This window comes from Castanea sativa, chromosome 3 (genome assembly GCF_040712315.1).
Source record: "Castanea sativa cultivar Marrone di Chiusa Pesio chromosome 3, ASM4071231v1".
Taxonomy (NCBI): Eukaryota; Viridiplantae; Streptophyta; class Magnoliopsida; order Fagales; family Fagaceae; genus Castanea; species Castanea sativa.
The window spans coordinates 41,140,971-41,158,062 of record NC_134015.1 but is presented as its reverse complement, the minus strand read 5'-3'; the positions used below and the strand labels follow the sequence as shown (position 1 = coordinate 41,158,062).

Sequence of the window (17,092 nt, the reverse complement as noted above, 5' to 3'; positions counted from 1 at the left end):
GAAAATGAGTTAATGTAGACTCAGGTTGGGTCACAGAAAGAGAAGCCTAGAGAACGAAAATGCTAATACCACTTGAGTTGTTGAAACCAAAAAAGTTTTCATTAAGCTCCATTTCTTGGAGAAAAGAAAGAAGAAATTTTGATTTTGATTTCTATCAAGGAAAGGGAAAACACAGTGATATGTAGAGATGAGTTTTCTTACAACTGAAATGGATTCACTTCCTACTCTAGGATATAACAAAATCTTATGGAAATCCTCATGCACTTCCTTTCGCATCTTTATGCTAAGATGGGACACAAATGAATTCCCAGTATCTACAATCTTAGGGCAATCCTCACTAAAAGGGACATAGCCACTCAAAAATAAATAAAAGTTACATCAACCCAAAAAGAAAATCTCCACAAACTACAAATGATAGAGAGAAAGAGTGCTCACCATCATTCAAGAGAAGAGGAAGTGCACGTTTAAAAGAGCATTGATCTTTCTCATTTAGCTTGGTTCAGACAAGGTCTTGCCTTCACCTTGTAGGCCAATTCTAGAAAATCGTTTATATAAATATATATAGAATGAAGCTTCCAGACACATGAGCTAAATCCCCTGACTGAATGATAGGGCTCCTACAAGAAAGGAAATTTTTTATTAAAAACTGAAAAGTGATGACTATTCAGTATCAAGACTATGTTTTACTACAGTTGGAGATAGATAATCATTTATTATATCGGGAATTCAATCACAAAAGCCACAAATGTTTCACGAGTTTCAATTCAATGCCATCATGTTGTTGGTTATTGAATTCCTAATGTATAGGAAAATTATTCCGAGAGTACCATAAATGTGTACTCTTCTCTCTCATATAAATTGTGGATTCTACCATGAATTTAATTAGTGGGCCCATAATTATACGTGAGGGAGAAGTATGCATTTATCGTACTTCAGGAATATTCTATAATTATTTGTATAGATACCTTTTGATTACTAGTGAAATCTCTGTTTCTTTTATTTAGAAACATATTCCATTCAATTGGAAATTAACAATTGATTTATATATCAAGCAGTGCTTTTAATAAAAACTCATTATTTGTAGACATGGTAGTATTTACAAAAAAAAAAAAAAAATCTGAAGATATAACAGCAAGTTGGAAGTTCATATATAACAACAAATAGAATCAACCGAATACCTGCGCAACAAGCTAGTTCCCACAGAATGACTGCCAAATTTAATTCTTCCCACAATATTACCCCGATATCACTTTGTGGTTTGTGCCCAATTTTACTTTGTTTACACAGCTAGAAATGAAGCATATAAAACCGATCAACTCATCAACTCAGTTCAATATACAAAGATGTAATTTGCCAAAATGAAGAAATAGATTTAGGAAAATTCACATATTCTTTTTCCTAATGGCTTAAGAAGTTTCAGAATTTGAATTTTACTGTTTGAAGTTTGAGAGTGTTTGGATTTTACATCCTAATGTTTTAGAATTTGAATTTTATCTTCTAAAGTTTGGGGGTGTTTGGATTTTTCACCTCAAAATTCTGAAACTTTAGAAGTAAAATCCAAGCATTTCCAAACTTTGAGTAGTAAAATCCAAACACCATCATATTTTAGGGGTAAAATCTAAAATTTGAAATTTCGGGGTGTAAAATCTAAAAATTCCCAAACTTTAGAAGTGTAATTTGTAATTTACTCATTGTCCTTTAACCGGAGCATCTAAAAGAGGAAAAAAGAAAAGAGATACTACCATTGAGTTTGTTGACTTGTTGACCAATTACAGCGCCCAAAAGGTTTTACTAAGCTCCAAATCCTAAGAGTAGGTTCTTCATCTGAAATTTAGTTACCAGGAAATTTAGTGAAGTAGAAGAAATTGGATTTTTGATGTTCTATCTAGGACTAGGATAAAAGTAATGTTGACTTAGATAGGTACCTATATATATAAGTGTGGGATGTGAGAAATCTTACGCCAATCTTCACCATCTCTCCTTTTGCATCTTTCTAGTAAGATGGGACAGCTTAAAATTTTTAGTGTCTGTAAAGAGGTGAGGTTACAGATCCACTCTGGTATTACCGTCAAACTTCGACAATGGTAAATCTCAAGTGTTTGCAAAGAGGTGAGATATTGAATCCCCACCGGTAGAGTGGCCAAATTTGGAAGATGGTTGAACATCAGGTGGCGAAGGCTCTGATGGCCATGCCATTCCATCTCATCTTCATCGTTTGCTAAATCAAATTCTTCACAACCAATAATTCTCAAATTCTGAAGGGCAGTGAGATGTCTAGAGAGAGGGAGAGGACCACAACAATATTTTATTGTTAACACTTGGAGAGAAATGAGGTTGCACATTAACTCCTTGGGCAGGGTTTCCACCATATACTCAATTGACATAGACTTTAATTTGGAGAGAGGCATGAATGAGGAAGTGGCAAGGGTAGAAGAAGAAAAATTTGATGTTAGACTTCTTGAGGTTGTCATGTTTATCACCTCCATTGACATTTTTTGCTCCAATGGCTTCAAGCTACATATACCTAGTTTTAGCTTTTCAAGATTTGGAAGGAGAGGCATGGATGTCAGCTTAAGGCATACCGAAATATATAAGTTGGAAAGACGAGGAAATGAAAGAAGTGAATGATTATTGACCTTCTCAATAGAATCCCTCTGTTGTTGCCACCATCCTTTTAATTTAGGGCAATTATGAATTTGGAGTTTCTGTAGAGATGGGAGGATTAAAGAATCAGATAAGTCCCTATTGTAATCTCTCTCTGATATATACTCTAAATCATTCAACATTGTAATCTCTCTCTGATATATACTCTAAATCATTCAACAGTTCAAGGGAGAGACTTTTGAGAGAATGAAATTGATCTAACGGTGGCAAATATTGTCAGTTATGGCAATTAAATAAGGAAAAGTCTACAAGAGTTGAAAGCAAGGAAATCCCACTGGGAAATTTCACTCCCATGTATCTAATTACATGCAATTGTTGAAGATTTGAAGATGGGCTATGTGGGTGCAGGGCTTCAAGAGACTTTTCATCATACCCAATGTTGGACTCATCCACATCTTCTTTTTGCCACCATAATTTCAAGCCTTGAAGATGTTGTTTCTCTTTCATATTTGCACCCTTAGATTCTGATGCAGCATCTTTCGCGTGTCTCAATCCTTTAATCTCTAGCGTTTCTCTTAGCTCGTTCAACTTGTAGAGTTCTTTCAATCCACTGTTACGCTTGAAAGCTAAATAGCTATTCTTGCCTATCACAAATTGTGACAATGTTCGAAGCTTAGTCAACTGCCTCAATCCATGTGGCATATAGGTCAACGAACAACCATCGATCTCAAGATATCTAAGGTTGACTAATTTGTTAATATCTTTAGGCAATTCTTTAATTGGACATCTACTTAATCTCAGTGTTTGCAAATTATGCAATCTTGTGATGGAATTAGGAAGCATCCTTATGTGATTATGAGATAGATCGAGATACCTTAAATGATTCAACTTCCCAATAGAATTTGGAATTGTTTCAATACCCATACCATGTAGATCCAACAAGCGTATGAACTTAAAACTTAAAATAATTAAATAATAAGTTGTCTTATCCAATCCTATTTGTGGATCTTGTAATTGACTTGTCAAATGAAATGTTCTTATCTTACATGCTTTATACAATGAGACCGGAATTCTCGATAATGAGAGAAACGTTCGATCAAATGACACATGAAGAGTTTTCTCATGAATGTCTTCATCTTTTGAATAAAACGTGATAGTATCAGATGCTACTACTAATTTCGCAAGACTGTGCATAAGGCCATGTACTTTGAATTTTAATGTATCTCCCTGCTCATCTTCTTGGAAGAATGATATCCAAAGTAATTCCATAAAATAGTCATGACCAATATCTTCTAGGCATTGGTTTTGACTTGAAGACCTAATAAATCCTTGCGCCATCCACATTTTAATCAATGTTGGTTTATGAATTTTATAATTTTTTGGAAACAAACAACAATATGTAAAACATTGCTTCAAATATGATGGAAGATGATTATAACTCAACTTAAGTATTGGTAAGAAATCATTTTCTTTTTGAGCTACTTTTGAAAGTTCATTGTCCTTAAAAGACAACCATTCTTTTTCTGGGTTTTTAAAGTACAATACACTTCCTAAAGTCCTTATGGCAAGAGGGACTCTTTTACACTTCGCAACAATTTCCATTCCAATTGCCTTGATGTATGAATTTTCTAAGTCTTGCCCTTTTGCCGATGCAAACCGCTTAAATAAAGACCAAGACTTTTCATCATCTAGACCCTTTAACATGTATGGTCGAACCGTTTGGGTAATCCTTGCCAATATATTAATGTCACGTGTAGTCACTAATATTCTAGTATCTCTTGCTCCTCCCTTTAAAAGATCTTTTAGGCTATGCCATTTTTGAGGATCCTCATTCCATACATCATCCAACACAAGTAGGTATCTCTTTCCTTCAATTTTTTTTCTCAAAATCATTAATCAATGTGTTTATTTCAAGGTTTTCTGGTTTCTTATTTTTTGTGCACTCTAAAATTTTCTTAACAATTACTTCTACTTCAAAGTCATTAGAGACACACGCCCAAAGCCTTCGCTCAAAATGATTTTGGATTTTTTCATCATTGAATATGAGTTGAGCTAATGTGGTCTTTCCTAGTCCTCCAAGTCCAACTATTGGAAGGATCAAAACACTCTCTTCAACATTGGAATTCAAAAGAATTTTTATAATCTTATCCTTATCGTAGTCTCTCCCAATGACTTCTTCATCACGTACAAAAGAATAAGTTTCTCTCATCCCATAACCCACCACTTGTGTCTCTACATGACGTTCATCTAAGTGGAATCCCCTATCCTTTGCGATGGCATCTAGCCTATCCCTCATTGCCTTAACCTTACGACCCATTTTAAAACCATATGCAAGTTGGTTCGATTTGGAAAAGAAAATGCGTACCTCTTTTGCCTTCTTATTCTGTGTCATTACCTGCTGTCGTAAAGCTTCAGTGGAGATGTCATCCAGCAAGTTGTCTGCATCATAAATGGCATCCTTCAGCCTGTTCAGCCACACTTTGACTTGATTGTTGTGCTGTTGCTGCTCCTCAGCATCCAGAAGCACAACACTGATTGTCGAAACTGTGTCATTGAGCTTTTTGATCTCGGCTTTGAGACTCCGTAGTGGTCCAATCTCTTGGATTGCAAGGTTGCCGGCTTTCTCGATGATTCCCTTAGTAACATCGAAAAGAACTCCTTTCACCATTTCTTTCTGGAAATTAAATGAATGCTATCTTTGTGAAGAGGGTAAGATGAGAACAATTTCTGTGAGGAGGATGAACCAGACAGAGCAACCAATATCTATACCAAGTGCTTTTGCGTGCTTGCATTACATTGCTAATAACACACGTATTCTTTGCTTATGAACGATGACAAAAAAAATATTCTCCTTCATGTTCACTAGTGTCAGCCTGCAATTATGTTATGTATGTATGATTCTTTTCTCTGCGAACAAGATATGGTATCCTTCACATTCACAGATGTCGGCTTGTTATGTCTCATTATTTTCTCTCTCAATAAATTGCTCATTTGTTAAGTCAACTTATGTTACGATCTCACTAAAAATAATTAAATTAAAGTAAAAGTTGATTCCTTCCAGTTAATCATTACCTTTGTGTTCCTTTAAATAAAAACATACTCCAAACTCATGCAGAGCCAAAGCAACTATAAATTCTCAAGAATCTAATTACAAGGCTTAGATCTTTGTAATTATCAAATATTTAATAGAGCCTAAGCTTTTTTATTTTATAGGTTTATATTGTTATTTAAATCGCTTTAACATGACATATTGCATTTCACTCTTCACCAATATGGTTCGTGCATTCTAAGTACTAAGGACTGGCCGGCCGTCTCACACATCAAATTTGAAACATTTTGTGAGTTTCAATTAGCTCAACTGGTAAAGTTTCTGATAGTTGTATAAGAGATTTGTGGTTCAATCCTCGCCTACACCAAAAACTAATTGGTGTCTTGGTTTAATAATAAAGAACTATTATCAGGAGCGGACGCTATAGGTTGAAACTCTCTAAAAAAAAAAAAAATTTTGAAACATTTTGTAAGAAAGTATCTTACGGCCCTTGTATTATAATTGTAAGGACACAATTTAAATTCCCAAACTGTGACTGGAGGGAGATGGGCTTGAAAGGCCTTTTTTTACAATAAATTTGTAGAGGATGGGTTTGTAATCTAGATTTCAAGGATGGTTTAGACAATAAGGGAAAGAACGGGCTTTGGGCCCAATGGGACAAATTAAAGAGTTGTTTGCAAAAGTAAGACTGAGAATTCCTCCTCGGACGAAATCCGAGGATAGTTTATAATAGTATTTCCTTAAGTTTGGATACAAATATTGATTATCATATGCTATTGGTTCTTTTTCTTCCTGAAAAAGCCTCCCCTTTCCTCGTATGTCTTCCCTTCTATTTATACTCCTTTCCTTCTCTTCATCATCTTCCACTTCATGGTTGCAATCTTGATTCCGGATACTTGTCCCATCCATTCTTCCCTAAAGCCCGCTAGGATTAGGGACCAAGTTCCAAGCTCCATGCTCAGGTCCCATCCCTCCATCTATGCAGTCAGCGTATCAATTACAGAGCTTTTAATGTATGGGCGGTGGTAGCAGCTTTACTTTAGATATTCCACCGCTCTTTCTATTGTCCTCCACGTATACTGTGTATTCCCGTAGTCGTAGGATTCTTTATAACATAACCCGGGGACACTAAACTTCTCTTCCTATGTTCTCGGCTTAACAATCCGAGGACAAATCTACTCCTCGGACGTATTTGGACATTTAGATACTTCAAGATCATTTTGATGTCTTCGGATTTGGGTTTCTAGCCCAAAAGACTTTGTTGGGACATCCTTGATAAATTACTGGGTGCCCAATACCCCTACAATAATTATTATGTGCTCTAATATTTGAAGGAATCAACTTCAAGTATATTATTTCTTCTCAAAAAAAAAAAAAAAAAAAAAAAAACTTCAAGAATATCACATGTCATTAGAAATAAAGTAAATAAAGATAGTTTTAAGGGTAAATTACAACAATACGAGGCTTCATCAAATAATACCCCTAGTTTTTAAAAATACAACAATTAAATTTTCATTACAAAAATATATCATTTAAAAAAAAATTCATATTAATTTATACACACTTCAAGGAGGTGTTATTCATCACAAACCTCAACAAAAGGAAGTGTCATTATGTCCAAAATTTAGGTAAAAATCTTTTTTTTTTTAAATAGAATATTTTGTTAGTGAAATCACAATTTAAGAGGAAATGCAATAGACTGTCACATCTATACAAACCTTAAAGGAAGAGTGCTATTTCATGAAACATTTTGAGAGTATGTATGATTTTGTAAAACCTCAATGAAGGTTGGTGTAATGTGCTCTTATTATAGTTAGAAATATGAATCTATTGCTTAAGTGAATTAATTAAAAGACAATTTAGTTATTTTCGTTAATTTAATCGTACTTTTTTTTAATTCTTGATTTTATGTTAATAAATTAATTTTTAACTTTTGTTAGACTTTTTTTTAATCAATATTCAATATATATATATATATATATATATATATATATATTAATAGCCAAAGCTCAGAAAAAATTCAATTAGATTTTAATTGAATTATTAATTTTTGTGCCATGTGTCCCATTTAATTTTTAATTTTGTTTTAAGTGAATTATTAAGTGTAAAAATTGAAGATTACAATTCCAATTAGATTCTAATTTGGATTTCAATTGGAGTCCAATTTTTTGCCACATATCCATTTAAGTTTTTAATTTTTGTGCAAATGAACTATTAGGTGCAAAAACTGAAAAATCTAAAACCAATTAAATTCTAAATCATATATATTAATAAGTAAAACTGAGAAAAAATCTAATCAAATTTCAAATTGGAATTCAATTAGAGTCTAATTTTGCATTACGTGTCTCATCTAATGATTCTAATCTAAGTTTTTAAATTTTTGTGCCAAGTGAATTAATTTACTGTAAAAATTGGATTTTAATTAGAGTTTAATTTTACACCACGTGTCCCCTCTAATCTTTTTTTTTTTTTTTAAATTTTGTGCCTAATGAATTAATTTAGTGTAGAAAATGAAAAGTCCAATATAAATAAATCATAAAAAAAACATAATCATATATCTAACTCTATATATAAAATTATAGAAAGAGAGTTTGAATGATTTTATATTTATTTGATTTTTTTTTTTGTATAACTAAAAAAAATTTAAATTTAAAAGCCATTTATGTAATATACCATGACTATATATGGTCCATTATTAACTAGGTAATATATATATATATATATATATATATATATATATATATATATTTGCTTTTTAAAACCAAAGTTTAGAGAAAAATAAATTAAAATTAGAATTTTCTTTTATTGGATTTCCATACAAATTAAATTGTTTAGATTTTTGCTGTTATTTTTTCTTTGAACTAATGAGCATATTTTTTATATTGTTTTTATTCAGATATTTTGTATGCAAAGATATTGGACGTAAGAAATTATAATTGAGCTGAATGATCCCATGCATCTATTTTTATTCAATTTAGAAGATACTATTTGACCAATTTATTATTTTGTTTTGTGTTATATTTAATATAATTTCACAGACAATAATTGTAAATTGATATTTTATATGTAGTATCTAATAGTAATTTTCAAATTATATAAGTAATAACAATAAAATGAGAATCTTAGCATAAACAATACCATGAATATTGCAAAGAAAAACTATTTTAGTACCTCCAAATGTCCTCATCGAACTATGTCTTATATGTTTAATAATTTAAACTAACTTCAATAGCACCACTACAATTCATTATTCCTGTGTGTAAGCATGAGTTACATATTAGTATATATAAAATGAGAAACCATTACATATTTTAGAAATGTATGATTTTAATTATAAGTTAACATCTTGTATAATTTGAACACATTCTAAAAAAAAAGGTATAATTTGAACTACATAATTGTGATTATTTTCAATTGTACCTATGTATATGCACGAAACTACACACTAGTATATATAAAAGCAGAGACCTTATGCGGGAATGTATGAGATCCTTGCCATTTAGTGATAAATGGGTTGAAAACTTGAAATGTATTGAAGCAGATATTGAATTAGATACATGCATATGGGAAGGTGAAAAAAGGAGGTGTCCAGTTGAATTACAAAGCTTTTGACTATATATAAAGTTCAAAATTCCACACATTCTCTCTTTAATCCAGAAAAAAGTCATCATCGTCTCCTCTTCCTCCTTTCCGAAATTACACTTGTCATGGGTATGTTAGTGAGAGAATTATACTGTACATTTTACTATTAGCTAACAAACCAATGTCCTTTCCCATTATTTTTGGATTTTTTTTGGGGGGTAAATTTTTGTTTTTTGTTTTTATTTTAAATCCATCCATTCCAATAACTATAGCAACAACAAGGCTATAAACATTTAGCAAGAATGTGAACGGAGGCTTCAAAACATCATTAAAACTACTACGGAGCATAGATTCCAAGAGATGATGGCTTTGAACCCACACAGTGACACGCATAGGATGCCATTTGGCTCCTAATTTTCTAGGATGAGAAAGTATTTGGTATTGCTAAGATATATCACATTTGTAGAATTCACTTCCATGTGAGGGGTGTGATATTTCTCGATTCCCCAAAATACCCCAAGGTCACATTCAATTCTAGTGCTCACTTCATACGTGCAACACTAGTGAAACTGCACTATTAGCTCTAAACCTTTTGCATTAACAAATCATGATAGAAGAGAAGATATTTGAGTGAATGGTATTATAAGTCTAGGATTTTTTTTTTTTTTTGATGTTTATGACGAGTAATTATTAGATATTCTTGAAATACAACTACAAAACTTCATGTTATTTCATAGCAATAAAAGCAAGCTCACTTAATACAAAGTTTTTAAGTTTTTTCACATGAATTTTTTATGCTTAAGTCATATTTTAAATGGTTTATTTTTATTGGTATAAAATGCCACATAGGTTGTACTATTTCAAGAATATTTTGTAATTTCTTTAGTATAAAACAATCTGATGCAAACCTCAATCGACACGCTTTGAGACCCAACAAATAATATTGGAATATTTGTCTAGGAAAGCTAAAATTCAGATTTTGATAGAACCCTGACCCAACATTTATAAGTGAAACGTGAACCAAAAGTATAAGTAACAGACCTCGACCCAATGATTATAATTGAATCATAAACCAAAGGTATAAAGTTTGAACACCACAAGGAAAAATCCTTGATAAGTTCATAGTTCTTGAAGAACCAAAAGAAGAGCAAAGCCTCACCTTTTCTAATTTTTATTCAATAATCCTCTATTACAATGAGTGCATTCTATTTATAAGACATGACTGAAAAATAGAAAATATAAAAAATGTACTAAATAATAAAACCCTAAATAAAAGTTGATTTGGTCTGAAATTAGTAGATCCAAAATAGGAAAATAACTAAAAAAACGTTCTAAATAATAAAAACCCTAAATTGAGGTAAATTTGGTATGAAATAGCAGCTCCAGAATAGGAAAAAATCTCCATTAACTGATATAGAGCTGGAAAGTCAATCAACCATTAATCCACGCCATAAATCGCTTCCAATTAAGCCAAATCAGCCCTCAATAGCTTGGAATGTCCTGAGTTAGAATCAGCCCAAATCTCTTGACTCAACCTATTAAATGCTTCTTTGATCTTCTTGGATCTTGCTCTTTTAATAGGCCCAACTGGAACATGAAATGAATCCTTGAATGATTGTTGATTCTCATCACAATCTAAATAATGAATAATTATACACTGATAATACAATAATGACTTGATCCCACCTCTCATGTAATATTGAATTCCAATCATTAAACTCATAGTGGAACTCAATATACATATGAGAGGAGAAAGTATGTATCTATATGTACCATTACGATATTTTCTTTGATGTATCATATAATAATTTATTATATATATATATATATATTAATATTTTCTGGTTAAAAGGAAAATTCATTAAGATTAACTAGCCAAAATGACCAAAGTACCAGCAGTGGGCCAAAATTAGAAATTAACATTAATTTCCAAACAATATAATTAGTAAGCACTGTTACAAAACTATATTTTTTACTAACATCTCAAGTTTCAGAAAGTCGATTTTGGGCTATAAATCGAGTCTCAAAGACTCGATTTTCATGGTCTGATATGTGGCATGATGTGGCATTTTTTTCCACGTGGATCTACTTGGAAATTGAGTCTTTAAGACTCGATTTATAAGCTGACCCTTAAAATGTGCTTGCATCTTCAGCCTTCATTTGTTTTAAGCCAGTATCTCTCTCTCTCTCTCTCTCTCTCTCTCTCTCTCTCTCTCGTTTTCTCTCTTTCGGTGAAGCCTCCACGGCCGATCGGCCTCCGTGATAGTGGGTTCCTCTCAAGTTTGACTTTTAGGGTCGTGGGTTTTTGGACCACGTGGCCGATAGCAATGCCCGACAAGTTCGACCCCGTCCCATGTATCTGTGGCATAATCCTCGCCGTCTAAGAATTGGACCTCCAAAACCCGTAATGGGAGCCTTCGGGCTAGTATAGGCTCAACTCGGACTGGATCATCAAGCATGTCACCTACGAGCAAACCCAGGGCCACGCGCTGCCGTACCTGATCTACTGCGACCAAGAGCACCGCCGTATCTGATCTGTTGAATGATGGGTTTTGGGGTTTTTATTTTTTTATCTGGATTTTAGGTGGTTGTTGAGGGTGGATTTGGTTGGATTTAGGCTGAGTTGTTGGATTAATGTTCAGATTTGTGGGTTGTAATTGATAATGGGCGTCTGTGCTTGTAGATGGTGGCTGATCTATGTTTGTGTTTTGTACTCCAACACTTGCCGTGGGTTTGTGCCGTGGGTCGCCATGGGTCTGTGCTTAGGGTTGAAAAAGCTGAGTAGAATGGTTTTCTTGGTGGATTAGTTTGGGTTTGTGCTTGTTTTTTGGTTGATCTATGTTTTGAACTCCAGACATTTGAAAAATTTTGTTCTATAGATATAAATCGAGTCTTTAAGACTCGATTTCCACGTGGACGCCACGTGGAAAAAATGTCACATCAGACGTGATCAGACCATGAAAATCGACTCTCAAAGACTCGATTTTCAGCCCCAAAATCAAGTCTCTTAGACTCAAGATGTTAGTAAAAAATATAGTTTTGTAACAGTGTTTACTAATTATATTGTTTGGAAATTAATGTTAATTTCCAATTTTGGCCGCAGTAGTGGCACTTGTGAGTCTGCCATAATACAAACCATACACATCTGAATTTACAAAAGAGTTAACATCTAATGGAGGATTATCAAATACAACAAAATCCTTAGCTTGTGACAAACCCCTTCTAACTTGTACATGTCTATTCACTCTCTTGAGGTTTGAGCAAATTGCAGAGAGTCATAAAATAATGTTCAATTACCGATTGTTCAAATAAACTATTGAGATATGATAATTTTAATCATTTAACTGCACAATTTTAACACTCTCCCTCATGTGTGGAAACTAATTTTTAATCGGTGAAGCTCAACACGTGAGATTTCAAATAGGAGATAAAGTAGAGGAGATAGGGATCGAACTCACTCTAATACCATGTCAAAACTAAATTGGGAAAAGTGATTGACTGAATTAATTATTGTTTGTGTACAAAGAATATATATACCTATACCGAAAGACTAACAAACAAAATTCATGGGCTTTTTTTTGGCACTTTAGAACTGCAGAGAGTTTGTCCAAACCTCTATAGTTCCAACTTAAAATCCTCATTGGGTTCTGGGAAGCTGATTAGGGCTAGCTTCCTATTGCCCATTTGAATTTGTGGGTTGTAAACTACTGTAGCACTTGTCAATATGACTTGACGCATGATCTAAATAGTCTAGGAAAGAATCAGGATTACCTTCCTCTGAGCAGAAGCCGTATAAAAGCCTTTATTTGATGTTTCTCCTTAATTTTCCAAGCTCCATCCTGAACCTCTCCCTAGTTGTCTTAGTACTACCATTGGTACTAGTGACAAATTCCCTCTGCTCCCTAACTTGTCGACTTGGAGTTGGAAAAGGATCTGAGCAAGTGGATCTTGGTGATGGTGGGCCAGGTCCAAGGGGTATGGGGTCAGGGATGTTTAAACTATCCAGACCCGTATCCAAGCTAACGGTTGGGCCATGATATGCTTCCTGGCTTGGGCCTGATGCTGAACCAAGTTGACCCATTCCCACAGGTTGGTTACTAATCCCCTCTTGAGCTACTCTAGTGTTTAAAGCTTATGGATGTATCAGTTGGGTCCCAGTAGAGCTGGAGTTGCCTACCTCAAACCTGAATCTACCCCAATCAACCCGTTGGACCAATGACTTAATTAGGGAGTCAAATGACTCAGGAATTTGTCCATGACTCCATGCAGGAACTCGTAACACTTCAGGTTTGTCTTCATTCAACTTATCAAGGTTGAACATTGTCACTGTTGTTGAACTACTCTCCATTTCAAATGACGAGGGATGGTTATCATGCATCTCTCTAGTAGTAATGAAAGGGCCAGCACCATCAACCCATGTCCATTTCAGTGTTGAGGATTTAGGGGGTACCTATGGGGGTCGCATGGAAAATGTTGAACCAATTTAATTAGTTGCAAGGTTTTGGTCACGGGAATTTGTGGCCTTATGTGGTAAAACAAGGGATGGTTGCTTAGGATTGGGAGTAGAGATATGGGATTGGGGTGGTTAGGAGTGTGACTAGGGATTGGGTTTGTATCTTAGGGGTGCTTTTAGGATGATCTGGGAAAGTTAAAAGGGGGGGGGGGGACAGCATTATGACGAATAGATAAGGAATGTATGGTTGAGTTAAGAGTTGCATGTTTAGTTACTGGATGCATCATGGAATGCTAAGGTGGGTTGGGGTTAAGGTCATGCATGTTGGGTTGCTGTGGTCTATCTAGGTCTGGGAAGTTTTGTTGGCCTTCTTCTGGAGCCTAAGATGAGTGGGGAGAGGGTGGGTTGCCAGGGTTGGTGAGATTAGGGAACTGATTATCCTAGTAATCTACTTGATGATGGTGGATTTGTCCAAACCTAATTTGAATGGAACAGGACTGTTTTTGGCAAAGTGGAGAGTGAAATTAAGGGGACACTTGCTCAACTATAAGAGCTACAGAATTCCATATCAACACCAGATGATGTGAGAAGGGAGAAATGCCTTAGGGAAGATCTAGAGGAATTACTGAATAGGGAGGAACAAATGTGGGCTCAAAAGGCGTGGTGTAATTGGACTTTGTATGGGGATAGAAATACAAGATACTTCCAAACAGTAGTTAAACAGAGAAGGGCTCGAAGTAGAATCTTGCACATCAAGGATGGGGAAGGGAACCTAACTAATAACCCAATGGATATTGAAGATATCTTAGTAAACCATTTCAAATCTTCATATGAAGATCAAAGCCCTTCTAGTGTTGAGAGCATTCTTCAAGAATTGCAGTCTCTACACATTCCACAAATCTCTTCCTAACAGTGCTCTACTCTTACTAGGCCTGTGACATGGTCTGAAATTGAAGAGATAGTTTTTCAATTGGGACCACATAAGGCTTCTTAACCATATGGAATTCCTGCTTTCTTCTACCAAGAATTTTGAAATACTGTTAAAATTGATTTCATCAACTCTGTGCAAGCTTTTTTCCATTTGTGTGGGCCTTTTTTACAAATGTTGGGTTGTGCTGCCTACTGCTACACTAGGCCTAAAGATTTCTAGATTAGGGAGTTGGGACTGGTCCAAGAGCAACCCTTTTTGGTCCAGCTTGTGCGCAAATGATGCCCCTATTAATCAGACTTTGATCTCATGCCCATGGTAGGCAGAATTGTTACATTAACTATGGCAGACAGATACAATAAAGACAATAATGGAAATTCCTTTACAATTCAGACAAAAGTGAACAATGGGCTTTGATAAGGAATGCCCGTTTTATGAAACAACAAAAGGGTAGGTATTGAATGAATAACAATAAGCTTATTAAAGAAATAAATGTCAGTCTACCGTATTAAGTTACGTTGCCAAGTCTAAGTCAAGAAGGGGAATCACCTCTTCAACGTGATTAACCTCTCTGAAGGAGAAATTAACTGCTTTGAAGGGGCGGGTTTGAATGACTTGTGTTTGGTGAGGTCCTTCTCAATTACCAGAGAACATGGGTTAGAGAGGGAGAGAGAGATCGACCCATTCGGTGCATGCCTACCACTCTGTTCTCTCTATCTTTCTTTACTCCTCTCTCTATTCCTTAGTTTTTTCCTTTCTTTCTCTTCGTTTTTACTCGTCTTTCTACTCTCTCTAATTCTTCCTCTCTTTTCCCTTGGTTTTTACTCTTATAGTCTTTTTTAATTCTAGCGATTATCCTCTTAGAGGTAGCTCCCCCTGCCGTGCACAGCAAGAGCTCCTTATATAATGTCTGTCGTGCTTGACTTTTACCATTTTAACCTTTAACCATTTTTTTCTGGTGCGGGCGTCCTTGCCGACCATTACTGACTGGACAGTCACCCAGCCAGTGCCACTTACTTGCGCTGGCCGCGCCATTCCACCTCACCAGACAAAGAAGGCTCTTTTGTTTGCTTGCTTGCCATGGCATTCTTACCTGCCACAGTGTAAGTACTCTCCTTCTCTCCGTCCCTCATGGCATGCACCTTGTGGTTCCAACTCAGCTTTGCCTCTTTTGGGTGGTATGTCATCCCAACAGGACATTGCCTCCAAAAGAGCTTGAGTAGGAAACGTGAAATGGGGTTTTCCCCCTCCCCACAGCCAGACCATGCCCTCTTACCTCTGACCCATGACCTCACCATTTCCTTATTGGCTGGGTATAGGCTGGTGGTGTTTGGGCCTTGTGCGTGCCTTACCTCCATGCTCATCCAAATTCTGCCTGCTGCTCATGTGTTTGCTGTGGTCTAAATGTCCATTTGCCTAGTCTGCCGTTCATCTTTGACTTCTTATGGCATGGGCTGTTTTCCCTGACTTCTCATTTATAGCTTGCTTCTTTAGGGGCTGGGCCTTTGCTCGATTGTGGGCTATTCCATGCTTCTATTCTCAGCCTTGTTATTTGTTTCCTGCCGCATTATTTTGTTATGCCTGCCATGAAGTCTACTTGACCCAGGGATGATGGGCTTCTTCGAGCTATACTGTTCATTCTTTCTCTGATGGACCAATAAACTTATTGGGCCTTTTACTACTTGCGGGCTCTCACGTCCTGCTTACTTCCCTTTGGGCATCCCTGGCCCGTTTACTTTCTTGGGGCATCCTCGGCCTTTTCCAATTCTATGCTTTCCATGTGCTTTTACTAACTCCTTAGACTTCCTTAGCCCAAGTGCTTCATACTTCATCTTTGGGGCTCATGGATTCTTCATTGCCCCTTACTCTCCTTACTTACATTGCTTCGGGCCTGCTGTGACTACTACGGTCTATTTTCACTTTTCTACATCCATACTATCCATGGGTTTGCTATTTCTTTCTTCTAGGCCTTCTTAGGCTCATTTACTTCTCCAGGGTCCCTTTGTTTGCTTTATGGACCCATGATCCATTATTTCTGCCACTTAGGCTTAATGGTATTTCCATTCCACTCTCTTCTGATAATGTCTTCAGGCTTTTCATCCTGCTGGGCTTCTAAAAAAAATGAGTATCTACACCATTCAAGTTCTCTTTTGAAACCTCTTAATCACACTTACATTACTCTTATCCCTAAAATCCCCTACCCAGAGGAGGTTAATCATTTTAGGCTTATTAGCCTATGCAATGTAACTTATAAAATTATTTAAAAAATCCTATTGAATAGACTTAAGCCTATCATTGATAGTATCATCACACCCTTTCAAAATGTCTTTATTCAGGGTAGAAATATCACTGACAATATCCTTCTTGCTCATGTGATTCTTGATGCCATTAAAAAGAAAAAAGGTAGGAAAAACTGCTTTAGGGTCCTTAAGATAGACACGAGTAAGGCTTATGATAGGGTGAATTGGAATTTCTT

The 17,092-nt window shown here is 35.4% G+C and overlaps 1 protein-coding gene and 1 pseudogene across 1 annotated transcript in view; one reads left to right on the top strand and one right to left on the bottom strand.

The window, feature by feature from the left end:
• The window catches only part of LOC142628961 (putative calcium-binding protein CML40), a 45,891-nt gene that overhangs the window by 15,155 nt on the left and 13,644 nt on the right, over nt 1–17,092 (top strand). The gene's annotated exons all lie outside the window — the stretch shown is intronic.
• On the bottom strand, nt 1,926–5,272 carry LOC142629476 (putative disease resistance protein RGA4; annotated as a pseudogene).